This window comes from Mesoplodon bidens (assembly GCF_964165515.1).
Source record: "Mesoplodon bidens genome assembly, chromosome: 11".
NCBI lineage: Eukaryota > Metazoa > Chordata > Mammalia > Artiodactyla > Ziphiidae > Mesoplodon > Mesoplodon bidens.
This window is the reverse complement of record NC_138167.1, coordinates 73,223,416-73,249,587: the sequence shown is the minus strand read 5'-3', so window position 1 is coordinate 73,249,587 and position 26,172 is coordinate 73,223,416. Positions and strand designations below refer to the sequence as shown.

Sequence of the window (26,172 nt, the reverse complement as noted above, 5' to 3'; positions counted from 1 at the left end):
TCTCCAGCGATTAACTTTGTTTAGTGGCAGGACTGCAGGCTGCCAAAAATGCATTGCTAATATTGTAATATTGGGTTTACAGTAAAGCTTGGCTTTGGGTTAAGTTTTGGAAAAACAGTTATTCATGCAGCTGCCCCTCAACCACATACTGTTCCCTGTGCTGGCAGTTATTTATGTTGTCAGCAATTGTCTTGGTCACTGACTTCATGGGCAAAGAGGAAAATGGGGTCAAGAGGCTTACTAATAGAGGAGTTATTATGAGAGGGTGCATCAGGGATAGAGCTATTAAATATCATGTTGGCCTATTGGGGTCGCCCGTGGTTGCTTTACTTAGTTGATTAGAGCATGATGCTCAAGGAGAAGCTCACCAGTTCTGCCTGTCTGTTTGCGGGGCCCTATACCGCTATCCCTGGCCTCACAAATGCTAAGACCAGGTAAGAGAGCATGACAGAATCTGTAAACATATTATTGCTGCTGGAGAAATAGCTTGAATCCGGTGCTTTGCTGGTAGTGGTTTGATCATACCTTGAAATCATCCCTCTATTCACCTCCACCCCCATATTTACTGTCTACATCCTGCTCACTTTGCCTCTTAAGATTTCTCAGTACGTTCTCTCCTTAACCCCGGCCCTAGCTCAGTCCTTCATCTGGATTGCTGTACCAGTTTCCTAACTATCCCTTCTTTTTCCAGTTATATGCCCTTCCAGTCCATTGTCTATAATTCTATAACAACAATCTGACTGTGTCATGCCCAGCCTTAAAACCCTTGAGTAACTTTCTTTATCTATAGAATAAAGTTCAAGCTTCTTAACATGACCTAGATGCTCAGTGATCTGAAGTGTGCCTACTTTTTGCAGCCTGTTGGTTGCTTCTCTCCCTTGTAATTTATGCTCTAGCAATATGAAATGTTTCCAGTTACATACACATACACATCCCTTCTGTTTCCTACTTCCTACCTTTGCATATACTGGCGGTATGTACCAAAATTACAGATGTATTTTGCCCTTTGACCAAGCAGTGTCACTTTTAGATCTATTCTGTGGACAGATTGAAATAAAGTAAACAAAGTTATTCACTGAAGCATTGTACATAGTAGCAGATGATTGGAAACAATAAAGCCTCCAGCAATTAGGGAATATTTGCAGGAACTTGTGTACATTTGCATAATGGAATATTGTGCTGTGGTAAAGATGGAGGAAGAGGGAGCAGGAGAAAGACTGTTAGTGCTAATGGGAGAGAGAGTTACATGAAAAGAAAAAAGAAACAAGGTGTTAAAAAGAACATGTTTTTAATATACTTATGATAGTATTCAGGCTAGGAAGGCAGCTGCTATTTGGTTTAGTTGGGAGGATCCGTACTATATAGATTCCGTGGTGCCTTGTGAATCTGACACTAGAATCTTTGGTAGTGCTTTTACTGATCAAAATAAGTTTATGAAGACAGAGATTCCCCCCACCCCCACGCCATATGACGTTCAGTTAAGGGAAAAAAATTTCCCACACAGTTATTAATAAAGCATGTTTGTTTCCTGTAGGATAGTAGCAAAACCTTACATTTTCCAAGTATTTTCTTTTACTGCCTTTTAAATCTTTGGTGACAGTAACTACTGTACTAGTGTTACTTTCAGTATTACGTGTAGATTGCTGCTTCCTGGGAGGTCTGATATAAACAAAAGTCATTAGGGACCTAGCTAGGTAATCTTCATTAATGGAAAAACATTGGCAAACAAAACTATTTCAGTCTCCAAGGGTTAAAACCATTAGAGACTCTTCATGCCTAAGTCCTTAAAAAGACTTTGAAATCAAAATTATTGGACTTCTCTAAAGGCTCCACATCCTAACAGCCTTTTAAGTTCTCAGTGTAGAGAGGCATGGAATAGTAGGCATGTCTCCAACATTAAACCCAATCTTGAAATAAGAGGAACTCAAATTACCATCCAGTTTGTTTTGCTGCCCTAGTTCTCTTTTTCTCTTTCCTAAACATGTCTCTGGAGCCTTCTACCAGCAGCTCCTTGGTAACAGCAGCGCCCCTTTCAATAAACTACAGGTGCTGTTGCTCTGAAAAACACACCTCTCTATGTAAAACCTTGTGGCAACCTATAAGTAAATGTAAGGAAATAGAGCCTTTCAAAAAATAAAACGTGATTATACGAACTTTGTAGGAATTGGTTATAAAGTAATGATCCTTAGACCTAAGTCCTAACACGTAGCATTTTGCATTTTTAGAAAGATTTGCTTTTCATTAGTAATACAGTAATGTTGTAAGTATGGTGAGAATATCACCATCCCAGTTTTATGGATAAGAAAACTGAGGCTCATGTTAATGACAACTTGTTAACACTCATATCACTCGTAAGTGGTGGAGCCTCGAATAGAGAACAGGTTTTCTGGCTATTGTGTGCAGCTCCTTCACTGCTCAGTGCTCCATGGCTCCCACTCATTACCACTTGAGGTATATCTCAGAAGGTTTGAAATTACGACTCAGTACCTTGTTTTATCCCTTATTTCATACCTTGAGACACCATTTAGGCAACTAGACTTAAACTGGAAAATATCAAAGGAAATTACCAACTAGGAATGCTTAAATTTTTCCAGAGAAGTAAAGTCAGATACAATTGCTAATGTTTGTGCATAGAATGCAAATAGTTCCAGGTGCATGTGGCTCATGATATATTTGGGTATAAGCACCTGTGCTTATTGAAGCGTTTGCTTTACATCTTCTCTACCTCAGTTGGTGGCTATGATTATCTACCAGCACATAAACATATACCATGCAAATATGTAGGATGGAGGGAGTTATGATGAATAATCTGAAAATTTACAGCTTGAGGAAATGAAAGCTCTTATATTGGTTTCTAAAATACAACTGATCTCAAGACCAATAAAGAGAACTAATTGCAATAAATGTTGAAAAATACTGTCATAAAGTGATTAAAAGAATTGCAGCTCTTTCACCTGTACGATAAGAATACAACCATATTAAATGCAGAAAACTTCAGTTGTTGTCTGAGATAAACCTTTATGTATTTAGTAATTTTCCTCAGAAGAGTGAAGTTAAAAATAAATTTCAAGCGTTTATTTCATTAACTTCAAACTCAAATAGGTAAGCTCATACTTCTGTGAAGGCAGAGAGTAATTACTGAGTTGAGAACTCTTTGAGGACAAAAATTCTGGCTTACTTTTCTTTGTATTTTCAGTCCCCAGCACTGCATGTGGCACAAAATAGGCACCTATAATAAACACCTGTTAAATGAATAAAGGGGACTTGGAGCTTGAGTGGAGGCCAGAATTCCTATAACTTGTACATACGGTTTGGTTTTGAGTTTGATATTCTCTTAACTAGAGAGCAGAATCTCAAGCACATTTCATAATGTTGTTTACTGAAAAAGCAGAATACAAAAGTATTCATACAGAATGATCACAACCGTGTAAAACTAATAAAAACTATGCAAAGAAGAATGTCTACAAGGAAATTCACTAAAACAGTGGCTTAGTATTATTACTGTGGATTATATTTTAATTTCTCTTTTCTGTATTTTGAACTTTTCTGTTATAGTAAATGATAATGATATAAGAATATGATAATTACATATTATATGTGATAATATATTCTTTTATAGTAGTGTGATTGGGGGCATAAGCAAAGACCAATATACTTTTTAATCATTTATTTTCTTTAAAATTGGGCCTTTGTGATTATCTTACACATTCCTTTTGGGGGAACATAAAAATGTTACTAGGTTTGGAGATAGTATCACTTGTGGAGCCAGTTTATGGAGTGAAATAAATTTATTTGAACACAAAAGTCCATTCTACCATTTGAAATATTTCTTCTTTTTACTTTTTTCCCCCAAAGTTGGATGTACTTGGCATATTAGTAGAGATCTCTGTAGTCCACAAATATTTTTTCAGTAATTCCTGTGTGCCAGGTCTTGCGTTAGGCCTTAGTTCCTAAGTTGGCTATTTTCCTATGGTGTTTGGTTTGGTGCTTTCTCAGCTACGGATGCATACTGAGGGTTGCTATTGTCGACTATAGAAAATGAATGGGTAATTTTCCATATTAGAGTCTCCCAAGGAAAATGTGCCAAGATAGAACCATCAATCCTATACTGTGAATCCATGCTTAGGAATAGCTTGAGGCATGGATGCTTGTTCTGAAAGCCTTTTACACTTAGTTTAGTTATTTGAAATTGTTAAACTCCAGTTTTCACTAAACAAAATGAGCTTTGTGTGTCTTGCAAATTTGACTCAAATTTTATTTGATGTCTTCACCTTAGGGAATACTTTGATATATGATGCAAGTACAATTCTCATTTAGAAACCAATAACTTTATAAAGATAATCCTTTTTAACATCTTGATTTCTTTAAAACACACAAACACACACACTACCAAAAGCGTTCTAAAACTTTTACTTTTTAAAGTTTCTGTCCAGCTGGATCTGGCATAAAACCTGACTAGAAGCCTGAATTATATCATAGGCCAGGATGAATGCCTCACAGTAGTTCAAAAATGAAACAATTTAAACTTCATTTCAGACTCCATTTTTTATTTTAGATGTTTTGCCAAGGTATTGAAGGACTAAATATGGGAAGAAAGAACAGAACAGCCCCTCTGATTTAGTAAGCCATAGATGTGGCAGTCCATACATGATCTCTGTATGGATCACTTTTTAGGATTTCTGCCTGGGAATGTTAAGAGTAGTATCTCTGATTTACACTTTAGAGTTTTGGATCCTTTTTCTCATATAAAAAACTCATCAAGAAGTTTTGCTTCCAGCCACGACAGTGTGAGAGCTTTATGGACCTGCTCCCCAATGAAACTGGTTATTTTTAAAAAACAGCCATTTAAAGTCTTTGGAAATAGTCCTAAGAGCATGCAGTCAATAAAGGAACACTTATTCAGGACAATCAACTAAAACTCAGTCAGAAGAGTGAAAGTCTGTGGGATTTGAACTGAGACCTGTTCCCTGTCTTCCCACTCTCAGTGGAGAGAGATGGAAACTCTCCTCCAAAGTGATGCAGCCAAGAACACGGAGCTCCCACTTCCCTCAGCTCTCAGTTGGAAGGCTATCTACCCAGTAGAGACAGGGGTAAGGTCAGCACTTCTCATCCTGCCTGAGCTACATGTCGCTGGGACAAAATTCTGGGTGAATATAGCCAAGAGGTGGGGTCTCCCTTCTTTCACCCAATCCCCACTCATGGGACAGAGGCTCTACCTTGGGTAGGGCACCATTGAGAATATTAGGGCCCCAGTTGCACTCGCCCTGGCTGGTGGGACACAGCTTCCACCCTGGAGGAGGCCAGCTGAGGAGTTCTGGGTCTGCTGCTCCCCTGTCCTCTCCAGTTGAGCTCTCAAGGAGGTGTCACCCAGAAAGAAGCATGCTCAGCATCAGAACCAGGCTCAGGAATTTTGCCCAGAGGAACAAGCAGAGCTTATAACAGTGAGCTCTGAATCTCTCCCGAAAGGAACCAACTTAATTTGCAACAGTGTGAAGTTCCTGCCTGAAAGTACAGGTTGTGGTGAAAGGCAACTGGGAGGAGATTGACAGATTCATTGGAGATATAAGGCGAACCAGAAGGCTAGGTAGTTTGCTAGAAAGAAAGTAGGAAAGACAGCTGGGAGGAACCCTCCTGTAGTTAGAACAAATCTTAAATACTTACCTCAGGAACTGTCTCTTCAAAAGAGTCCTAATAAATTGGCTCAGTTTGCAGAGCAGTTTATGCCACAGGACATTGTTGAAGACAATAGATCAATCAGCCTGCAGTTAGTGGAGCTTAACAGCTGGGTGTGGTCAGGGAAAGAGAAAGTCAAAGAGAGGCCTGCCAAAGCCACTGTTATCCCAGGATGACTGTGGCATACAAAAGGGTGAGCCCTATGAGGAGCTACATCTGCAGGGAGGAGGAGGAAAATATGCTTAACTAAAATAATTCAGCCAGTCACTGAGCAAATAAAAAAATAACAATAGCAAATCTTGGAGGGTATAAGCATTACCCAATGTTGATATAATATATTATCTAAAATGTCCAGTTTCAAAAAAAAAAAAAAAAAAGCCATGCAGAGAAACAGGAAAGAATGAGCTGTGCACTGGGGAAAAAGCAGGCAATGGAAACTGCCTGTGAGAATGACTAGATGTTGGATTTAACAGACAGACTTCAAAGTAGTCATTATAAATATATTCAGAAAACTGAAGGAAACCATATTTAAAGAAGTAATACAAGGTTTGATGACAATGTCACATCAAATAAAGAATATCAATACAAAGATAGAAATTATTAAAAAGAAAAAGAACCAAATGGAAATTTTGGAAATGAAAAGTACAGTAACTGAAAAAAAAAATCACTAAAGAGGCCCAACACTGGGTTCACACTGGCAGAAGAAGGAATAAGCAAACTTGAAGATAAATCAATAGTGTAAACAAGGTAAAAAACTGAGGAAAAAGAATAAAGAAAATGAACACCTCAGAGAAATATGAGACAACATTAATATACCAACATACACATAACTGGAGTACCAGAAGGAGAGGAGAGAGAAAAGAGAAGAAAAGATATTTGAAGAAATGATGTCTAGGGACTTCCCTTGTGGTGCAGTGGTTAAGAATCTGCCTGCCAATGCAGGGGACACAAGTTTGAGCCCTGGTCCGGGAAGATCCCACATGCTGTGGAGCAACTTAAGTCCGTGCGCCACAACTACTGAGCCTGTGCTCTAGAGCCCGTGAGCCACAACTACTGAGCACGCATGCTGCAACTACTAAAGCCTGCAAGCCTAGAGCCCGTGCTCTGCAACAAAAGAAGCCACTGCAATAAGAAGCCTGTGCACCACAATGAAGAGTAGCCCCTGCTCGCCGCAACTAGAGAAAGCCCATGTGTAGCAACAAAGACCCAACACGGCCAAAAATAAATAAAATAAATAAATTTATAAGTGCACCATTCTTTAAAAAAAAATTCTAAAGTCTTTCCAAATTAATTGGAAAACATCTACATATCCAGAGAACTCAATAATGTCTGAGTAGAATAACCTCAAAGAGATCCACAGCCACACTAGAGTAAAAATGCTGAAACTGAAAGACAATGAGAAAATCTTAAAAGCAGGGAAAGAAGAATGACTCACCACTTACAAGGGAACCTCAGTGATATACACAGCTTACTTCTCATCAGAAATGTAGGCCAGAGGCAGTGGAATAATATATTCAAAGAGCTCAAAGAAAAAATTCAGCCAAGAATCTTATATCCAGCAGAGCTATCTTTCAACATTGCAGGGGAGATAAAGACATTTTTAGATAAATGAAAAAATGAATTTGTTCTAGATCCACCTTACAAGAAATACTAAAATTTCTTCAGACAGAAAGCACATCACCCCCAACAACAATTTGAATGCACAAAAAACCCCAAAAGAGAACTAGTAAAGGTAATTATGTAATTATAAAACATAATATAAATGCATGTTTCTTCTCCTTTATTCTCTTAATTGATTTTAAAAGCATTTGTGTAAAACAACATGTGTATGATATATTGTTCAGCCAGTAACACATAGAAATGTGATATATTTGCCAAAAATAGCACAAAGGTTGATGAGAGCAAAGCTGTACTGGACTAAGGACATGACTCTAGATAGTAACTCTAATCCTCAAGAAAAAATCAAGAGAACCAGAAATTATAAATAAGAAGGCTAATATAACAAAAGTTATACATATATACTTGCTGTCCTTTCTCCTCAGTGTCTTCAAAAGACAATTATATATCAAGTAATAATTGTTGTTATACTATGGATAACAATAATGCCACAAAAAGAGGGGAAAGGAATAGCATCATATAGAAGTAATGTTTCTATATCTCACTGGAATTAATCTAAATCTGGAGCTAATTCTGGTAAGTTAAGATATATATATGTGTATGTGTGTGTGTGTGTGTGTGTGTGTATACACACATACATACACTAATTAAGCCCTAGAGCAACAACTAAGGAAATAACTCAGTAACTGTTTTGTGGAAAACTATAAAATATTGTTGAAAGAAATGAAAGAAGATCTAAAGAAATGGGAAAACATCCCATGTTCATAGATTGGAAGACATTATTGCTCAGATGACACCACTTCCCACTTGATCTACAGATTTAATGAGATACCTTTAAGAATCCTGGGTAGCTTCTTTGTAGAAATTGACAAGCCAGTTCTAAGATTCATATGGAATTGCAAGGGATGCAGAAGAGCCAAACAATCTTGAAAAGAACAAACTTGGAGGACTCATATTTCCCAACATCAAAACTTATTACAAAGCAACAATAATCAAGACAGTGTGGTGTTGACATGAGGATAGGTAAACATAAATACAGCTGATCCTTGAGCAACTCAGGGGTTAGGGGCGCTGATTCCCTGAGTAGTCAAAAACCCAGGTATAACTTTATAGTTGGCCCTCCCTATCCATGGTTCTGCATCCGCAGACTCAACTGTGGATCTTGTAATACATATTTACTGGAAAAAACCTGCATATAGATATAGATGTAGATGAGTGGAATAGTACTGAGAGTCCAGAAATAAACCAACATGTCTGTGGTCAACTAATTTTTGACAGGGGTGCCAAGACCATTCAGTGCGGAGAGAATAGTCTTTTAACAAATGGCACTGAGACACTTAGCCACGTATAACAGAATGTATTGAACCTTTACCTCACACTGTATGCAAAAATTTGCAAAAATTAACTCAAAATGGATCAGACCCAAATGTAAGATCTAAAACCATAAAACTCTTAGCAGGAGCATAGGATAAGTCTTCATGACCTGGATTTGGCAGTGGATTCTTAGATAGGACACCAAAAGCACAAGCAACCAAAGGAAAATAAATAAACTGGATTTCATCAAAATTAACTTTTGTGTTTCAAAGGACACTATCAAGAAGGTGAAAAGACAACCCACAGAATGGAAGACACTATTTGCAAATCATATATCTGATAAGAGACTTGTATCTAGAATATATAAAGAACTCAGTGATAAAAAGACAACCGAATTTAAAAATGGGTAAAGGATCTGAATAGACATTTTTCCAAAGAAGATATACAAATAGCCAATAAACAGATGAAAAGATAACATCATTAATCATCAGGAAAATACAAATCAAAACCACAATGAGATACCAGTTTACACTCACTGGTATGGCTAAGGTCAAAAAGTCAGATAATAACAAGTATTGACAAGGATGTGGAGAAAATAGAACTCTCATACATTGCTGATAGGTTACTGCATGTACAGTGGTGCAGCCACTTTGGAAAACAGTCTGGGAATTCCTCAAAGGATTAAACAGAGTTACTGTATGACTCAACAGTTGTACTCCTAGGTATCTACCCCAAAGAAATGAAGATATATGTCCACACAAAACCATATACTTGAATGTTCATAGCAGTATTATTCATAACAGCCAAAAGATGGATATAGCCCAAATGTCCATCAGTTGTGAATAGATAAATGAAATGTGTTATATCTATACAATGGAATATTATTTAGCCATAAGAAAGAACAGAGTAACTGATAAGTGCTTACAACATGGATGAACCTTGAACACATTATGCTAAGTGAAAGAAGCAAGACACAAAAGGCCACATAATGTATGATTCCATTCATATGAAATGTCTATAATAGGCAGATCTGTAGTGACAGAAAGTAGATCATTGGTTTCCCAGGATCTAGGGACAGGGGAATGGGGATTTACTGCTAATGGGTATTGGGTTTCCTTTTAGGGTAATGAAAATGTTCTAAAATTAAACAGTGATGATGGTCGCACAAGTGTGAATATACGGAAAACCAATGAGCTATGTACTTTAACAGGGTAAACTTTATGAAATGTAAATTATATATCGATAAAGCTGTTATTAAATACTACGTGCCCATCATTCCAAGCACTGTATGAATATTAACACATTTAATACTTAACAAAAAGCTATAAAGTAGGTACTGTTATCTTACTTGTTTTACAGATGAGGAAACTAAGGCACACAAAGAAATTACTTGCCTATCTAGTGAAGTAAATTACATGCCTAAACTAGTGAAGTAGGAGGACACTATTTAAGCCTATGCAGTCTGGTTCCACAGCCCTTGTGCTGCACCATACTGCCACTCATTAATAATTTAATTGACCTGTTGTATAGTTTATGAATTGATTCTATTTTCTGATTGTAGGCATCCAAAATTTGAGACACGATGCAGAGCATAAACAAAGCTTTGACGTTGAACTAATTAAGACCATTGACAGGAAACAGAAGCATATGATTTGCAGTATGACTGGATAGGATAACTAGTAAGGATATCTAGTGTCAGCCCTCCCCATTAGCAGTACAGAAATTGACCTATAGGAGTTAGGCATGCTGCAGATTTTTTTTCTTACTATTATTATTTTTCCTGCCTAAAATTTAGGGTTTTTTTCCTCAGCAATTAGCTCTTCCTTACAGAGTTTGACCATGTACTAAGGAAAGTGGAGAACATGTACATCTTTGGCTAATTAAAAACTCTTAGGACCTGAAAGAGTTCTTGGCTGAACAGACATTTCCAGTGTTCCTAACTTCCCCATTTATAAATGAAAAATTGAGAGGTTGACTTACCTAAGGTTACAGTTAATGAGTGGAAAATCTGGGACTCAAACTAGGTCCTCTGCCTCCTTTTCTACCTTCAGTGATCATTGTTGCAGGGTGGCTCCTCAGGGAACTTACAGTATAGTAAGGGACCCAGAATATCTTCCAGTGCAGTGATTCCTTCTAAGGTATCTTGCACTGAGGGTAATCACACTCTGACTGAATACTTTCAGTAATGGGAACCACACAGCAGCCACTCTGCTGTTAGATAACTTTACTTGTTAGAAAGCTTTTACTTGTATGAACTCTAAATCTGCTTTAGTTGATCCTCCTACTTTATCCCTCTCTGCCTCTGCCTTTGTCCACCATTTAGCTTGTCTTCTATCTTCTTTTTCCTGCTCCATTTCTTTCACTTTTTTCCCCCTACTTATTGGCCAGCACTCGCATTTATCAAGAAGCTTTCTCTGGCTAAATTCTCTATATGTAGTTTATTCCTTTAATCTTTGAATATACAGCTTAAACTGCTGTGCATTGAAATACCTTTATATTCCTTATTCATTCATTTTACATATGTTTAATCTCTCTAATATTATAAATAACTTGAGTCATGTTTTTATAGCTCCCCAATCCAAAATAAACTTCTTGTCACTTGGTTAGAATTTATTTCTCTTGAATAGTTTGCATGTCCTTGAATTTTAAATTGGGAGCATTTTAAGTTATGTGCCTGTAACAGGGCTATGCACATAAGTGCTCAGTAATGAACTCTATAGATTCTAAATGAACAGTATAGAATCTATAAAATTAATACAAAATTGCAATGTTATAACGTCAGCACTTTCCTTTTCAAGGGGCTTTGTCATTAAACGGAAAATATAGATAAAAATTTCCTAGCCCTATTGTGCTTGTGCAGAGTGTGCTTGTTAATGTTACTTGATCTGTTTGTCCACCTGGCCATCTTTATGATGTAATGTGCATGGGCCTCCATTCTACCCCAAGCACTATGCTAAAGATTTTTAACTATATCATCTCATTTAATATTTATAAGCCCTAGATGTTATCCCTATTTTTAGAGGTGAGGAAATGAGGGACAGTGATTTCCAAAAATTTGCCAGGATCACATAGCTATAAGCTAGTGTTTGAATCCAGGTGCTTTCTTTACTTCAATTGTACTGTTTGCCAATAAATAACTTGTAGATGCCTTACACCTTACAGTATGTTGTCTCAGATGCTATCCATATTAAATAATATAATAATATTAATAATATAGATAGGTCTTTCACAATAACCATGTGAAATAGATATTTTTCTATCTTACACATGAGGAAATTTAGCTTCAGATAGAATAAGTAAATTGCTCCAGATCCAAGTTCAGAAAATAATAGAACTGGGAATTAGAAAGAACCCAAACTGTTTCTGTGCTTTTTTTTTTCTGCTACACCACTAGTGTTCTTGTGCCTTTGAAGACCTCTAACATCACAACTGTCTCGTTGAGACAACTTCACTCATGTCCGTATTCTTGGCTGTCTTAGTCTGCTCATGCTACTGTGACAAAATACCAAAAACTAGGTTGCATAAACAAAAGAAACTTACGTCTGACAGTTTTGGAGGCTGGGAAGTCCAAAATCAAGGTATTGGCAAGGTAGATTTCCTTCTGAGACCTCTTCTCTTGGCTTGTTGTCAACTGCCATCTCACTGTCTACTCATTTGACCTCTTTATGCAGAGAAGGGAGGGGGTGGAGAATGAGTGAGCTAGCTCTGTGATGTCTCTTGTTAAAAGGGTACTAATCCCATAGGACCAGGGCCTCTCCATCATGGCCCCATCTCCAAATACCATCACATTGGGCTTAGAGCTTCAACACATGAATTTAATGGGGATACAAACAGTTAGTCCATAACTTCAGCTTACCATCAGGGCCCTTGACTATCTGCTATACATGCCTGGGCTACTAGAGCTGAGAACTAGGGGTTTAGAGATAGAGTAACTAGTTCAGAGTGAAGAGTTGAGTGTTGTGGAGTAGATGGCACTGGAGACAAAGTAAGGAAATTCCAAAGAGACTATACATCAGAAAGACTTTGATACACTGAAAAAGGCAAAAAGCTGTAGAAATCCATGGGATCAGGATCTATATCAACCACCAAAATATGGCATATATGTTGTGACAGAATATACATCATCCAGCCTTGTTAATGTACTGTGTAGTCAAACTATAACTTTGCATGTCATCCCGCCCGGAGGTATGTGAATCACCCTTGGTCCAGCGCATCCTGCCCGCTCGTGAGTCACTTGGTGGCCGTCTGGGTTATCAGACTGACTGGGGTGTCGCAGGGCTTGAGCTCAAATGACCCTTATTTTACTTAATAACTACCCCAAAGCAAGAGGAGAGACGCTGACAATTCGGACACACAAGAGAGAGGATGTAAAGTGCTTCCTTTGAGTGAAAAGGTGAAAGTTCTGGACGTAATCAGGAAAGAAAAAAAGGGCTTAGTCAGTACAAGACAAGCACTTTCTTCTGGATAGCTTGAAATATTTACAAGACTGCGTCTGCTTTAGGAAGAAGCTAGAGCAGTATGGCTGACTGAGTCTTGGTGCTCCAGCCGGGTGTTAGGCCTGAGCCTCTGAGGTGGGAGAGCTGAGTCCAAGACATTGGTCCACCAGAGACTTCCGGGTCCCATGTAATATCAAACTGCAAAAGCTCTACCAGAGGTCTCTATCTCAACGCTAAGACCCAGCTCCACTCAATGACCAGCAAGCTACAGTGCTGGATACCCTATGCCAAACAACGAGCAAGACAGGAACACAACCCCACCCGTTAGCAGAGAGGCTGCCTAAAATCATAATCAGATCACAGACACCTGAAAACACACCACTGGATGCGGTCCTACCCACCAGAAAGACAAGATCCAGCCTCATCCACCAGAACACAGGCACCAGTCCCCTCCACCAGGAAGCCTGCACAACCCACTGAACCAACCTTACCCACTGGGGGCAGACACCAAAAACAGGAACTATGAACCTGCAGCCTACAGAAAGGAGACCCCAAACAGAGTAAGTTAAGCAAAATGAGAAGAGAGAGTAACACACAGCAGATGAAGAAGCAAGGTAAAAACCCACCAGACCAAACAAATGAAGAGGAAAAAGGCAGTCTACCTGAAAAAGAATTCAGAGTAATAACAGTAAAGATGATCCAAAATCTTGGAAATAGAATGGAGAAAATACAAGGAATGCTTAACAAGAACCTAGAAGAACTAAAGAGCAAACAAATAATGATGAACAGCATAATAAATAAAATTAAAAGTTCTCTAGAAGGAATCAATAGCAGAATAACTGAGGCAGCAGAACGGTTAAGTGACCTGGAAGATAAAAGAGTGGAAATAACTACTGCAGAGCAGAATAAAGAAAAAAGACTGAAAAGAACTGAGGACAGTCTCAGAGACCTCTGGGACAACATTAAATGCACCAACATTCGAATTATAGGGGTTCCAGAAGAAGAAGAGAAAAGAAAGGGTCTGAGAAAATATTTGAAGAGATTATAGTTGAAAACTTCTCTAATATGGGAAAGGAAATAGTCAATCAAGTCCAGGAAGCGCAGAGAGTTCCGTACAGGATAAATCCAAGGAGAAACATGCCAAGACACATGTTAATCAAGCTATCAAAAATTAAATACAAAGAAAAATTATTAAGAGCAGCGAGGGAAAAGCAACAAATAACATATCAGGGAATCCCCATAAGGCTAACAGCTGATCTTTCAGCAGAAACTCTGCAAGCCAGAAGGGAGTGGCAGGACATATTTTAAGTGATGAAAGGGGAAAACCTACAACCAAGATTACTCTACCCAGCAAGGATCTTATTCAGATTTGACAGAGAAATTAAAACCTTTACAGACAAGCAAAAGCTAAGAGAATTCAGCACCACCAAACCAGCTCTACAACAAATGCTTAAGGAACTTCTCTAGGTAGGAAACACAAGAGAAGGAAAAGACCTACAAAAACCCAAAACAATTAAGAAAATGGTAATAGGAACATACATATTGATAACTACCTTAAATGTAAATGGATTAAATGTTCCCACCAAAAGACATAGACTGGTGGAATGGATACAAAAACAAGACCCATATAAATGCTGTCTACAAGAGACCCACTTCAGACCTAGGGACACATACAGCCTGAAAGTGAGGTGATGGAAAAAGATATTCCATGCAAATGGAAATCAAAAGAAAGCTGGAGGAGCAATTCTCATATCAGACAAAATAGACTTTAAAATAAAGACTATTACAAGAGACAAAGAAGGACACTACATAATGATCAAGGGATCAATCCAAGAAGAAGATATAACAATTGTAAGTATTTATGCACCCAACATAGGAGCACCTCAATACATAACGCAAATGCTAACAGCCATAAAAGGGGAAATCGACAGTAACTCAATAATAGTAGGGGACTTTAGCACCCCACTTTCACCAATGGACAGATCATCCAAAATGAAAATAAATAAGGAAACACAAGCTTAAAATGATACATTAAACAAAATGGACTTAATTATATTTATAGGACATTCCATCCAAAAACAGCAGAATACACTTTCTTCTCAATTGCTCATGGAACATTCTCCGGATAGATCATATCTTTTCCAACCACAAAGCTATGAGACTAGATATCAATTACAGGAAAAAAAGATCCATAAAAAACAAACACATGGAGAGTAAACAATACACTGCTAAATAACCAAGAGATCACTGAAGAAATCAGAGGAAATCAAAAAATACCTAGAAACAAATGACAGTGAATACACGATGACCCAAATCCTATGGGATGCAGCAAAAACAGTTCTAAGAGGGAAGTTTATAGCAATACACTCCTACCTCAAGAAACAAGAAACAGGACTTCCCTGGTTGCGCAGTGGTTAAGAATCCGCCTGCCAATTCAGGGGACATGGGTTCGAGCCCTGGTCCGGGAAGACCCCACATGCTGCGGAGCAACTGATAAGCCTGTGTGCCACAACTACTGAGCCTGCTGTCTAGTGCCCGCAAGCCACAAGTACTGAAGCCCTTGCACTTAGAGTCTGTACTTCACAACAAGAGAAGCCACCACAATGAGAAGCTCGTGCACCACAACAAAGAGTAGCTCCCGCTCCTCACAACTAGAAAAAGCCCGCACGGAGCAATGAAGACCCAACACAGCCATAAATAAATAAATAAATACATACATACATAAATAAACAAGAAACATCTCAAACAACCTAACCATACACCTAAAGCAATTAGAGAAAGAAGAACAAAAACCCCCCAAAGTTAGCAAAAGGAAAGAAATCATACAGATCAGATCAGAAATAAATGAACAAGAAATGAAGGAAATGATAGCAAAGATCAATAAAACTAAAAGCTGGCTCTTTGAGAACATAACCAAAATTGATAAACCGTTAGCCAGATTCATCCAGAAAGGGAGAAGACTCAAATCAACTGAATTAGAAATGAAAAAGGAGAAGTAACAACTGACAATGCAGAAATACAAAGGATCATGAGAGATTATTACAAGCAACTATATGTCAATAAAATGGACAACCTGGAAGAAATGGACACATTCTTAGAAAAGCACAACCTTCCAAGATTGAACCAGGAAGAAATAGAAAATATAAACAGACCAATAATCACAAGCACTGAAATTGAAACTGTGATTAAAAATCTTCCAACAAACAAAAGCTCAGGACCAGATGGCTTCACAGGTGAATTCTATCAAACATTTAGAGAAGGGCTAACAGCTATCCTTCTCAAACTCTTCCAAAATATCGCAGAGGGAGGAAGACTCCCAAATTCATTCTATGAGGCCACCATCACCATACCAGTACCACCATCTGGTATTGGTATTGGTATATATACCAATATATATGGTATATATACCAATATATATACCAAAGATGGTATATATATATACCATCTTTGGTATTGGTATGCCAAAGATGTCACAAAGAAAGAAGACTACAGGCCAATATCACTGATGAACATAGATACAAAAATCCTCAACAAAATACCAGCAAACAGAATCCAGCAGCACATTAAAAGGATCATACACCATGATCAAGTGGGGTTTATCCCAAGAATGCAAGTATTCTTCAGTATACGCAAATCAGTCAGTGTGATAAACCATATTAACAAATTGAAGGAGAAAAACCATATGATCATCTCAATAGATGCAAAAAAAGCTTTTGACAAAATTCAACACCCATTTATGATAAAAACCCTCCAGGAAGTAGGCATAGAGGGAACTTACCTCTACATAATAAAGGCCATATATGACAAACACCAGCCCACATCGTTTTCAATGGTGAAAAACTGAAACCATTTCCACTAAGATCAGGAAAAAGACAAGGTTGCCCACTCTCACCACTCTTATTCAACATAGTTTTGGAAGTTTTAGCCACAGCAATCAGAGAAGAAAAAGAAATAAAAGGTATCCAAATCGGAAAAGAAGAAGTAAAGCTGTCACTGTTTGCAGAGGACATGGTACTATACATAGAGGATCCTAAAGATACCACCAGAAAACTACTAGAGGTAATCAATGAATCTGGTAAATTAGCAGGATACAAAATTAATGCACAGAAATCTCTGGCATTCCTATACACTAATGATGAAAAATCTGAAAGAGAAATTAAGGAAACACTCCCATTTACCATTGCAACAAAAAGAATAAAATACCTAGGAATAAACCTACCTAAGGAGACAAAAGACCTGTATGCAGGAAACTATAAGACACTGATGAAAGAAATTCAAGATGATACAAACAGATGGAGCCATATACAATGTTCTTAGATTGGAAGAATCAACAGTGTGAAAATGACTATACTACCCAACAATCTACAGATTCAGTGCAATCCCTATCAAAATACCAATGGCATTTTTCAGAGAACTAGAACAAAAAATTTCACAATTTGTATGGAAACACAAAAGACCCCGAATAGCCGAAGCAATCTTGAAAAGGAAAAATGGAGCTGGAGGAATCAGGCTCCCTGACTTCAGACTATACTGCAAAGCTACAGTTATCAAGACAGTTATGGTACTGGCAGAAAAACAAATATAGATCAGTGGAACAGGATAGAAAGCCCAGAGATAAACCCACGCACATATGGTCACTATCTTTTATAAAGGAGGCAAGAATATACAGTGGAGAAAAGACAGCCTCTTCAATAAGTGGTGCTGGGAAAACTGGACAGCTGCATGTAAAAGAATGAAATTAGAACACTCCCTAGCACCATACACAAAAATAAACTCCAAATGGATTAAAGACCTAAATGTAAGGCCGGACACTATAAAACTCTTAGAGAAAAACATAGGCAGAACACTCTGTCATAAATCACAGCAAGATCTTTTTTGACCCACCTCCTAGAGAAATGGAAATAAAAACAAAAATAAACAAATGGGAACTAATGAAATGTAAAAGCTTTTGCACAGCAAAGGAAACCATAGACAAGATGAAAAGAAAACCCTCAGAATGGGAGAAAATATTTGCAAACGAAGCAACTGACAACGGATTAATCTCCAAAATTTACAAGCAGCTCATGCAGCGCAATATCAAGGAAACTAACAACCCAATCCAAAAATGGGCAGAAGACCTAAACAGACATTTCTCCAAAGAAGATATACAGATTGCCAACAAACACATGAAAGGATGCTCAGCATCACTAATCATTAGAGAAATGCAAAACTATAATGAGGTGTCATCTCAAACCAGTCAGAATGGCCATCATCAAAAAGTCTACAATCAATAAATGCTGGAGAGGGTGTGGAGAAAAGGGAACCCTCTCGCACTGTTGGTGGGAATGTAAATTGATACAGCCACTATGGAGAACAGTATGGAGGTTCCCTAAAAAACTGAAAATAGAACTACCATATGACCCAGCAATCCTACTGCTGGGCATATACCCTGAGAAAACCATAATTCAAAAAGAGTCATGTACCACAATGTTCATTGCAGCACTATTTACAATAGCCAGGACAGGGAAGCAACCTAAGTGTCCATCGACAGATGAATGGATAAAGAACGTGTGGCCCATATATACAATGGAATATTACTCAGCCATAAAAAGAAATGAAATTGAGTTACTTGTAGTGAGGTGGATGGACCTAGAGACCGTCATACAGAGTGAAGTAAGTCAGAATGAGAAAAACAAATACTGTATGCTAACACATATATATGGAATCTAAAAAAAAAAAAGTTTCTGAGGAACCTAGGGGCAGGACAGGAATAATGACGCAGACGTAGAGAATGGACCTGAGGACACGGCGAGGGGGAAGGGTAAGCTGGGACGAAGTGAGAGAGTGGTGTGGACACATATACACTACCAAATGTAAAGTAGATAGCTAGTGGGAAGCAGCTGCATAGCACAGGGAGATCAGCTCAGTGCTTTGTGACCCCCTAGAGTGGTGGTTTAGGGAGGGTGGGTGGGAGATGCAAGAGGGAGGGGATATGAGGATATATGTATACGTATAGCTGTTTTACTTTGTGATAGATAAGAAACTAACACACCATTGTAAAGCAGTCATACTCCAATAAAGATGTTAAAAATATATATATATATATAAAGTAAAATTAATAGAATTAAGAAAAAACTATAACTTGACTAAGAACTCAGTGAAATTAAATGAGATAATTTCTCTCATTTGGCTAATTAAAATGCAAGAAATGATAATACGTCTGTATTTGTCAGGATTAACTTAATATATGTTTTGCATAGGTAGTGGAGAAGAGGGCTTTCTGAAAATAAAGACTCCTGCTTAAGTAGTAAGAGAAGCAGATTTGGCTGGTACTATGTTTGAAGAGAAATTAAAAGTTTTGACATGCCCATTTTTGCCCTCAGTCAAGAAAGGAAGGGTAGCTGATTGGTTTTTAAGTTTTCATTTACACCTAAGCTGTCTTTTCCATCTGTTAATGAACTCTTGATGATGCATCATGTCTTTCTCAGGATTGCTAATTAGCAAAGAAACTTGAGCCAAACTTACATAATTGTTGTTACTCTGAACTCTCTTTTCAGTCTTTTGGCAGGATCACCATGATATAGAACATAGCCAGAAGGATTGTATTACTGAAAAAAATGTACATGTGCAAGAAAGGGAGCTAAAGGTGAAATTTAGGAAGTGAGATAAAACCCCATTCACAAGGACAGTATTCATTAAATAAAAAGGGACAATTACTGTTGCTTCCCATACTACAAGTAGGAATAAAAACCCCAAAGTGTATAGATATAATATTAAACTAAATATAAATGAAACCAGCTGCGTGAATATTCATTTTGAAAATCTCATCATTAGATTTTTATAAAAAAATTCTAAATTTGACCTCCAGAATCCTCTCTAACCTTTCTTAAAAGCACATTGTAGATCCTGGCAGTAAGTCATTAATTGTTTAATGTTTTTGTAAAATACAATTTTTTTGATAGGTCTGTCTTCTGGAACTCACAGTATTGTTCTAACTGTTGAGTATAGTGAGCTTATTTTAGAATTTAATACCTCTGTCTTTTTCTGTCTTGTGTGAGTGTGCATGTGTGTACACACACACTCAATATGGCTGTACACAGAGGGCAAAAGTTTAGAACTATCAGATTTAGGTGGTTGACCTTCAGCTCCAGTTAAGAACTAAAATTAGATCCATGTGGACTATATATCCAGTGACATCCATCAGAGAAGAATGTAGGCATAACCTTGAGAAGCCAGGGAGGCATCATTCAAAGGATCCTGCCTTATCTGTAAAATTGCTTTCACATTTGAATTTTTATCTTAAAAATTCATGTGACTTTTTGTATTGTGAGTTTTAACACATTTGTTTATTTTTATGTAGAAACTTCCCCACCCCCACCTTTGATAAATCTTTCCGTAAAGCAGTGGTTAAAGAGGATGCACAAGGATTGTCCTGTGACTTTAAGTATCCCTGGCACTGTGCCATATCTCCCGGATGTGCCTATTTTAAGAGCAGGGTCCTTATCCCATCACTATAGGAGCACTGGTTGATTGCAGTGAGAGCATAAATCGAGCATGTGGCTAACATTGTAGACATAATGGACAACAAAGTGGGGGTGGGATGGAGAATCCATTCTTACTAAAGAGAAAGTGGTAGACTGTAAGGATAGGTATTTCACTCCCACTACAATAGAAGAACAGAAACATTAAATAATAATAAGAAGAAGTAGAAGTAGAACCATGTGTAAGGACTTAAGTCTGTTTATTTAAGGAGAAAAAAATCAGTCCTCAGTAATTCCTTTCACAGACCTAGCTTATCCCAGAATTGCTTTGAATGTTGGAGCACTCGTTTTTTATTTATTTCATCACCAGATATCAGTACAATTAAAAGAGAGTAGGACTGGGAGTCAAATAATAATCTTAGTCCCCTTTCCAATTGTAGCTTTCAGTGCTACCTTAAGAAAATCATTTAGCCTCCATGGTAGTCAGTTTTCATATCTATAAAATAAATATCCCCTAATGCTGTGTATGTTATTAGGTATTGTTTTCTGAAAGGATTCAAATAAATAAAGGAAATATCAGCTTTTAAAAGTTAAACAAGTTTCTTTTTCATAGTTCATCTGAGAATCTTTAATATTTTAATAAGTCTTACAAGTTTCCCAGACTTATTCTCTCACAAACCCCATTTTTTTAGTAGAACCTTTTGCACTGCTAGTGTTTGTTGATATTAAGTAGTTATTACATCCCTTTATAACTCTTAATATTCTGATTCTGGAAATTACACTCATTTTTTTTTTGGCTCCTTGACTCTTTTCTGCCCTGTAGTTATGGTAGGGTTACTGCCAAGTTGAACTCACTGCCTGTGCTATGTGTGTACTCTGCCCCTCTTTCCAACTTGAACTAGAAAGTTATTGCATTTTCCTGTTTCTTATAAATAAAACAGACATTAGTTTAGTCCTTGTCTTTTGCAGTGTTCACTTTCTCTGTTCACTGTTGTTTCATTTTTTATTTGGTTGTTCAGTCATTGGCCCTTTTTTTTTTTTTTTTTTTTGGCTGCAACGGGTCTTAGTTGCGGCTCAGGTCTTACTTGTGGCACGCAGGGTCTTCATTGAGGCGTGCGAGCTTCTCTCTAGTTGTGGTGTGTGGGCTCCAGGGCGCGTGGGCTCTGTAGTTGTGACACACAGGGTCCAGAGAGTGTGGGCTCTGTAGTTTGTGGCGCACGGGCTCTCTTTGTTGAGGCACATGAGCTCAGTAGTTGTGGCATGTGGGCTTAGTTGCCCCGTGGCATGTGGGATCTTAGTTCCCTGATCAGGGATTGAACCTGCTGCGTCCCTTACACTGGAAGGTGGATTCTTTACCATTGGGCCACCAGGGAAGTTCCTAGTCATTGGCCCATTTTTATTGTAAGTTAATTTATGAATCTTTACCTGAACTTCACCAACTAATAATAAAGATTTTTGAAAACCTCTGTACATTAAATCCTTTTGGTAAGCACTGTTGTTGGAGAGAAAACTAGATGTCAAATGTACATGTAGGCTTATTATTTCAATCCGAAAACAAGCCTCTTTCAAGATACAGCTATTGGCTGAGATGTTTAATTAGAGGTCTTGTTCTTAGAAATGTACAATTTTGCCTGTTACTGTGTACCATCCTCTCATTTAATAAACAACACTGTAACACATATGGTATTATCCCATTTCACACGTAACAAACCTTATGCTCAGAAAAAAACAAATAACTTGCCCAGATCTCACAGGTAATAAATAGCAAAGTGAAGTCTGTCTAACTTGGCAACTCATATTCTCTAGTATACCATGTAGCCTCTTACTAAAGTGTATGGTAACACTATATATATAGCACCTACACTGTAGTTACAATGTATGTGCACATAAATTTATTTAGTATTTATTTTATTCTAAGGTAGCACATACACATTATCTCATTTAATTCCCTCAACAATCCTATGAAGTAGATACTATCATACCCATTTTATCTTGGCTTTATTAAATAGACACTTGGTGAGTTCTTAATGAGTGAATAGATGAACAACTGAACAATGAGCAAACAAACAACTTGGCACGACCAGGCCACGTTGGTCTAACTCTTGGTATTAGATATAGAGAGTAGCTGCTTAATCATTAAGGCAAAATATAATTTCTGTTACTTATGGAATGATGGTATACGAGGTTCTGGATGGGGCATCGATGGAGCATGGTATTTCAAAGGTGCATTCTTATTTAAATTTAAAGCTAAGTTTTTGCAACAAAGGGACCCCAAGAAAGAAGTGGTTTAAGGACTATAGGTGTTTATTACCTTTCCAAGTAACAGTCCTGAGGTGGTCAACCATGCAGATGAGCAGCTCTGCTCCATGTGTTTATTCAGTGACCCAGTTTCTTTATAAGTTTGTCAAGTCATGCTTTGCCATTGAGCGTTGTTCTAGCCTATATTGGGGCTGCCACTTCCAGGTTCTGCGCTGCAGAAGGGGACAAGAAAAGGGAGAAGGCATGCCCACTGTCTTAATGACACAAACCTGAAAAGGGCATACAATGTGTCCACACACATTCTGGCAAGAGCTCAGTCCTATGGCCATGAAGAAGAGCTGAGGAGCGTGCTGTAGCTAGGCAGCCGTGAGACTTGCCACAGTTCTGTTACTATTTAAGAAAGGGAGAATGGATTTTGATGGACATCTATCACTTTTCACCACAAAGCCTGGCAGTTAAACTCTTAGGAAGTATATTTATGAGGCTTTATATTATTTCCTCATTAGTCTGGGATCTTAGTTTTTCTGCCTTGATTATATACTAGAAGAAAACTCATACAGGATAAAATGCATTCGCTAGAACAGTGCTTCTCACATTATTTGTGATGAAGGACCAAGTTTTTTGTTTGTTAATTTTTCCCTAATTTGTGGTAGACCAGTACTTTTAAAAATACAATGAAAATGAATCATTAAAGAAATAATCACATCCTTGGATGTCATAGCAAAGTCAAATCACTATAAAGGTTTCTGAATACATACTTTCAACTTTTTACACCTATCTCAACTTACGAACCTATCTCAGCATGGTCTGGGAACAAACAGTTTGTGAACTGGCACCAATCGGCAGATACTTTTCAGTAGTACTCGTCTCAAAAGTGTTTTCTGGGAACTTCCCTGGTGGCACAGTGGTTAAGGATCTGCCTGCCAATGCAGGGGGCACAGGTTTAAGCCCTGGTCCGGGAAGATCCCACAGGCTGCGGAGCAGCTAAGCCCGTATGAGACAACTACTGGAGCCTGTGCACCTAGAGCCCGTGCTCCGCAACAAGAGAAGCCACCGCAATGAGAAGCCCACACACCACAACGAAGAGTAGCCCCTGCTGGCCACAACTAGAGAAAGCCCACACACAGCAACGAAGACCCAACACAGCCAAAAATTAATTAATTAATTAATTTTAAAGGTGTTTTCTAACTACCTCTTTTGGTTGCCAGAGTACAGTAGACTAACTATGTCTGTATTATAAGCAAAGACATTTTCTTTGTATGTAAAACTTGGCTTTCGAGGAAACCTGCACAAGCCTGTTAGATAGCCTCATCCACCAGAGGGCAGACAGCAGAAGCAAGGAGAACTACAATCCTGCAGCCTGTGGAACAAAAACCACATTCACAGAAAGGTAGAGAGGATGAAAAGGCAGAGAGAGGGCTATATACCACATGAAGGAACAAGATAAAACCCCAGAAATACAACTAAATGAAGTGGAGATAGGCAACCTTCCAGAAAAAGAATTCAGAATAATGAGAGTGAAGATGATCCAGGACCTCGGAAAAACAATGGAGGCAGAGATCAAGAAGATGCAAGAAAAGTTTAACAGAGACCTAGAAGAATTAAAGAACAAACAAACAGAGATGAACAATACAATAACTGAAATGAAAAATACACTAGAAGGAATCAATAGCAGAAAAATTGAGGCAGAAGGACAGATAAGTGACCTGGAAGACAGAATGGTGGAATTCACTGCTACAGAACAGAATAAAGAAAAAAAAATGAAAAGAAATGAAGACAGCCTAAGAGACCTCTGGGACAACATTAAATGCAACAACATTTGCATTATAGGGGTCCCAGAAGGAGAAGAGAGAGAGAATGGACCCGAAAAAATATTTGAAGAGATTATAGTCGAAAACTTCCCTAATATGGGAAAGGAAATAGCCACCCAAGTCCAGGAAGCGCAGCAAGTCCCATACAGGATAAACCCAAGGAGAAACACGCCGTGACGCATAGTAATCAAACTGACAAAAATTAAAGACAAAGAAAAATTATTGAAAGCAGCAAGGGAAAAACAACAAATAACATACAAGGGAACTCCCATAAGGTTAACAGCTGATTTCTCAGCAGAAACTCTACAAATCAGAAGGGAGTGGCATGATATACTTAAAGTGATAAAAGGGAAGAACCTACACCCAAGATTACTCTACCCAGCAAGGATCTCATTCAGATTCGATGGAGAAATCAAAAGCATTACAGACAAGCAAAAGCTAAGATAATTCAGCACCACCAAACCAGCTTCTACAACAGACGCTGAAGGAACTTCTCTAAGTGGGAAACACAAGAGAAGAAAAGGGCCTACAAAAACAAACCCAAAACAATTAAGAAAATGGTAATGGGGGTTTCCCTGGTGGCGCATTGGTTGAGAGTCTGCCTACCGATTCAGGGGACATGCTTTCTTGCCCCGTTCCGGGAAGATTCCATATGCCGCGGAGCGGCTGGGCCCGTGAGCCATGGCCACTGAGCCTGCGCGTCTGGAGCCTGTGCTCCGCAACGGGACAGGCCACAACAGTGAGAGGCCCGCGTACTGCCAAAAAAAAAAAAGAGAATGGTAATAGGAACATACATATCGATAATTACCTTAAACGTGAATGGATTAAATGCTCCAACCAAAAGACACAGGCTTGCTGAATGGGTACAAAGACAAGACCCATATATATGCTGTCTACAAGAGACCCACTTCAGACCTAGGGACACATACAGACTGAAAGTGAGGGGATGGAAAAAAATATTCCATGCAAATGGAAATCAAAAGAAAGCTGGAGTCACAATACTCATATCAGATAAAATAGACTTTAAAATAAAGAATGTTGGGCTTCCCTGGTGGCGCAGTGGTTGAGAGTCTGCCTGCTGATGCAGGGGATGCGGGTTCGTGGCCTGTTCTGGGAAGATCCCATATGCCGCAGTGCGGCCGGGCCCGTGAGCCATGGCCACTGAGCCTGCGCATCCGGAGCCTGTGCTCCGGAATGGGAGAGGCCACAACAGTGAGAGGCCTGCGTACCGCAAAAAAAATTTTTAAAAATAAAATAAAATAAAATAAAATAAAGAATGTTACAAGAGACATGGAAGGACACTACATAATGATCAAGGGATCAATCCAAGAAGAAGATGTAAAATTATAAATATATATGCACCCAACATAGGAACACCTCAATACGGAAGGCAACTGCTAACAGCTGTAAAAGAGGAAATCGACAGTAACACAGTAATAGTGGGGGACTTTAACACCTCACTTACACCAATGGACAGATCATCCAAAATGAAAATAAATAAGGAAACAGATGCTTTAAATGACACAATAGACCAGATAGATTTAACTGATATTTATAGGACATTCCATCCAAAAACGTCAGATTACACTTTCTTCTCAAGTG

General features: G+C 38.3%; 1 protein-coding gene across 8 annotated transcripts in view; it reads left to right on the top strand.

The window, feature by feature from the left end:
- The window catches only part of RIC8B (RIC8 guanine nucleotide exchange factor B), a 121,893-nt gene that overhangs the window by 8,020 nt on the left and 87,701 nt on the right, over positions 1-26,172 (top strand). The window lies entirely within an intron of this gene.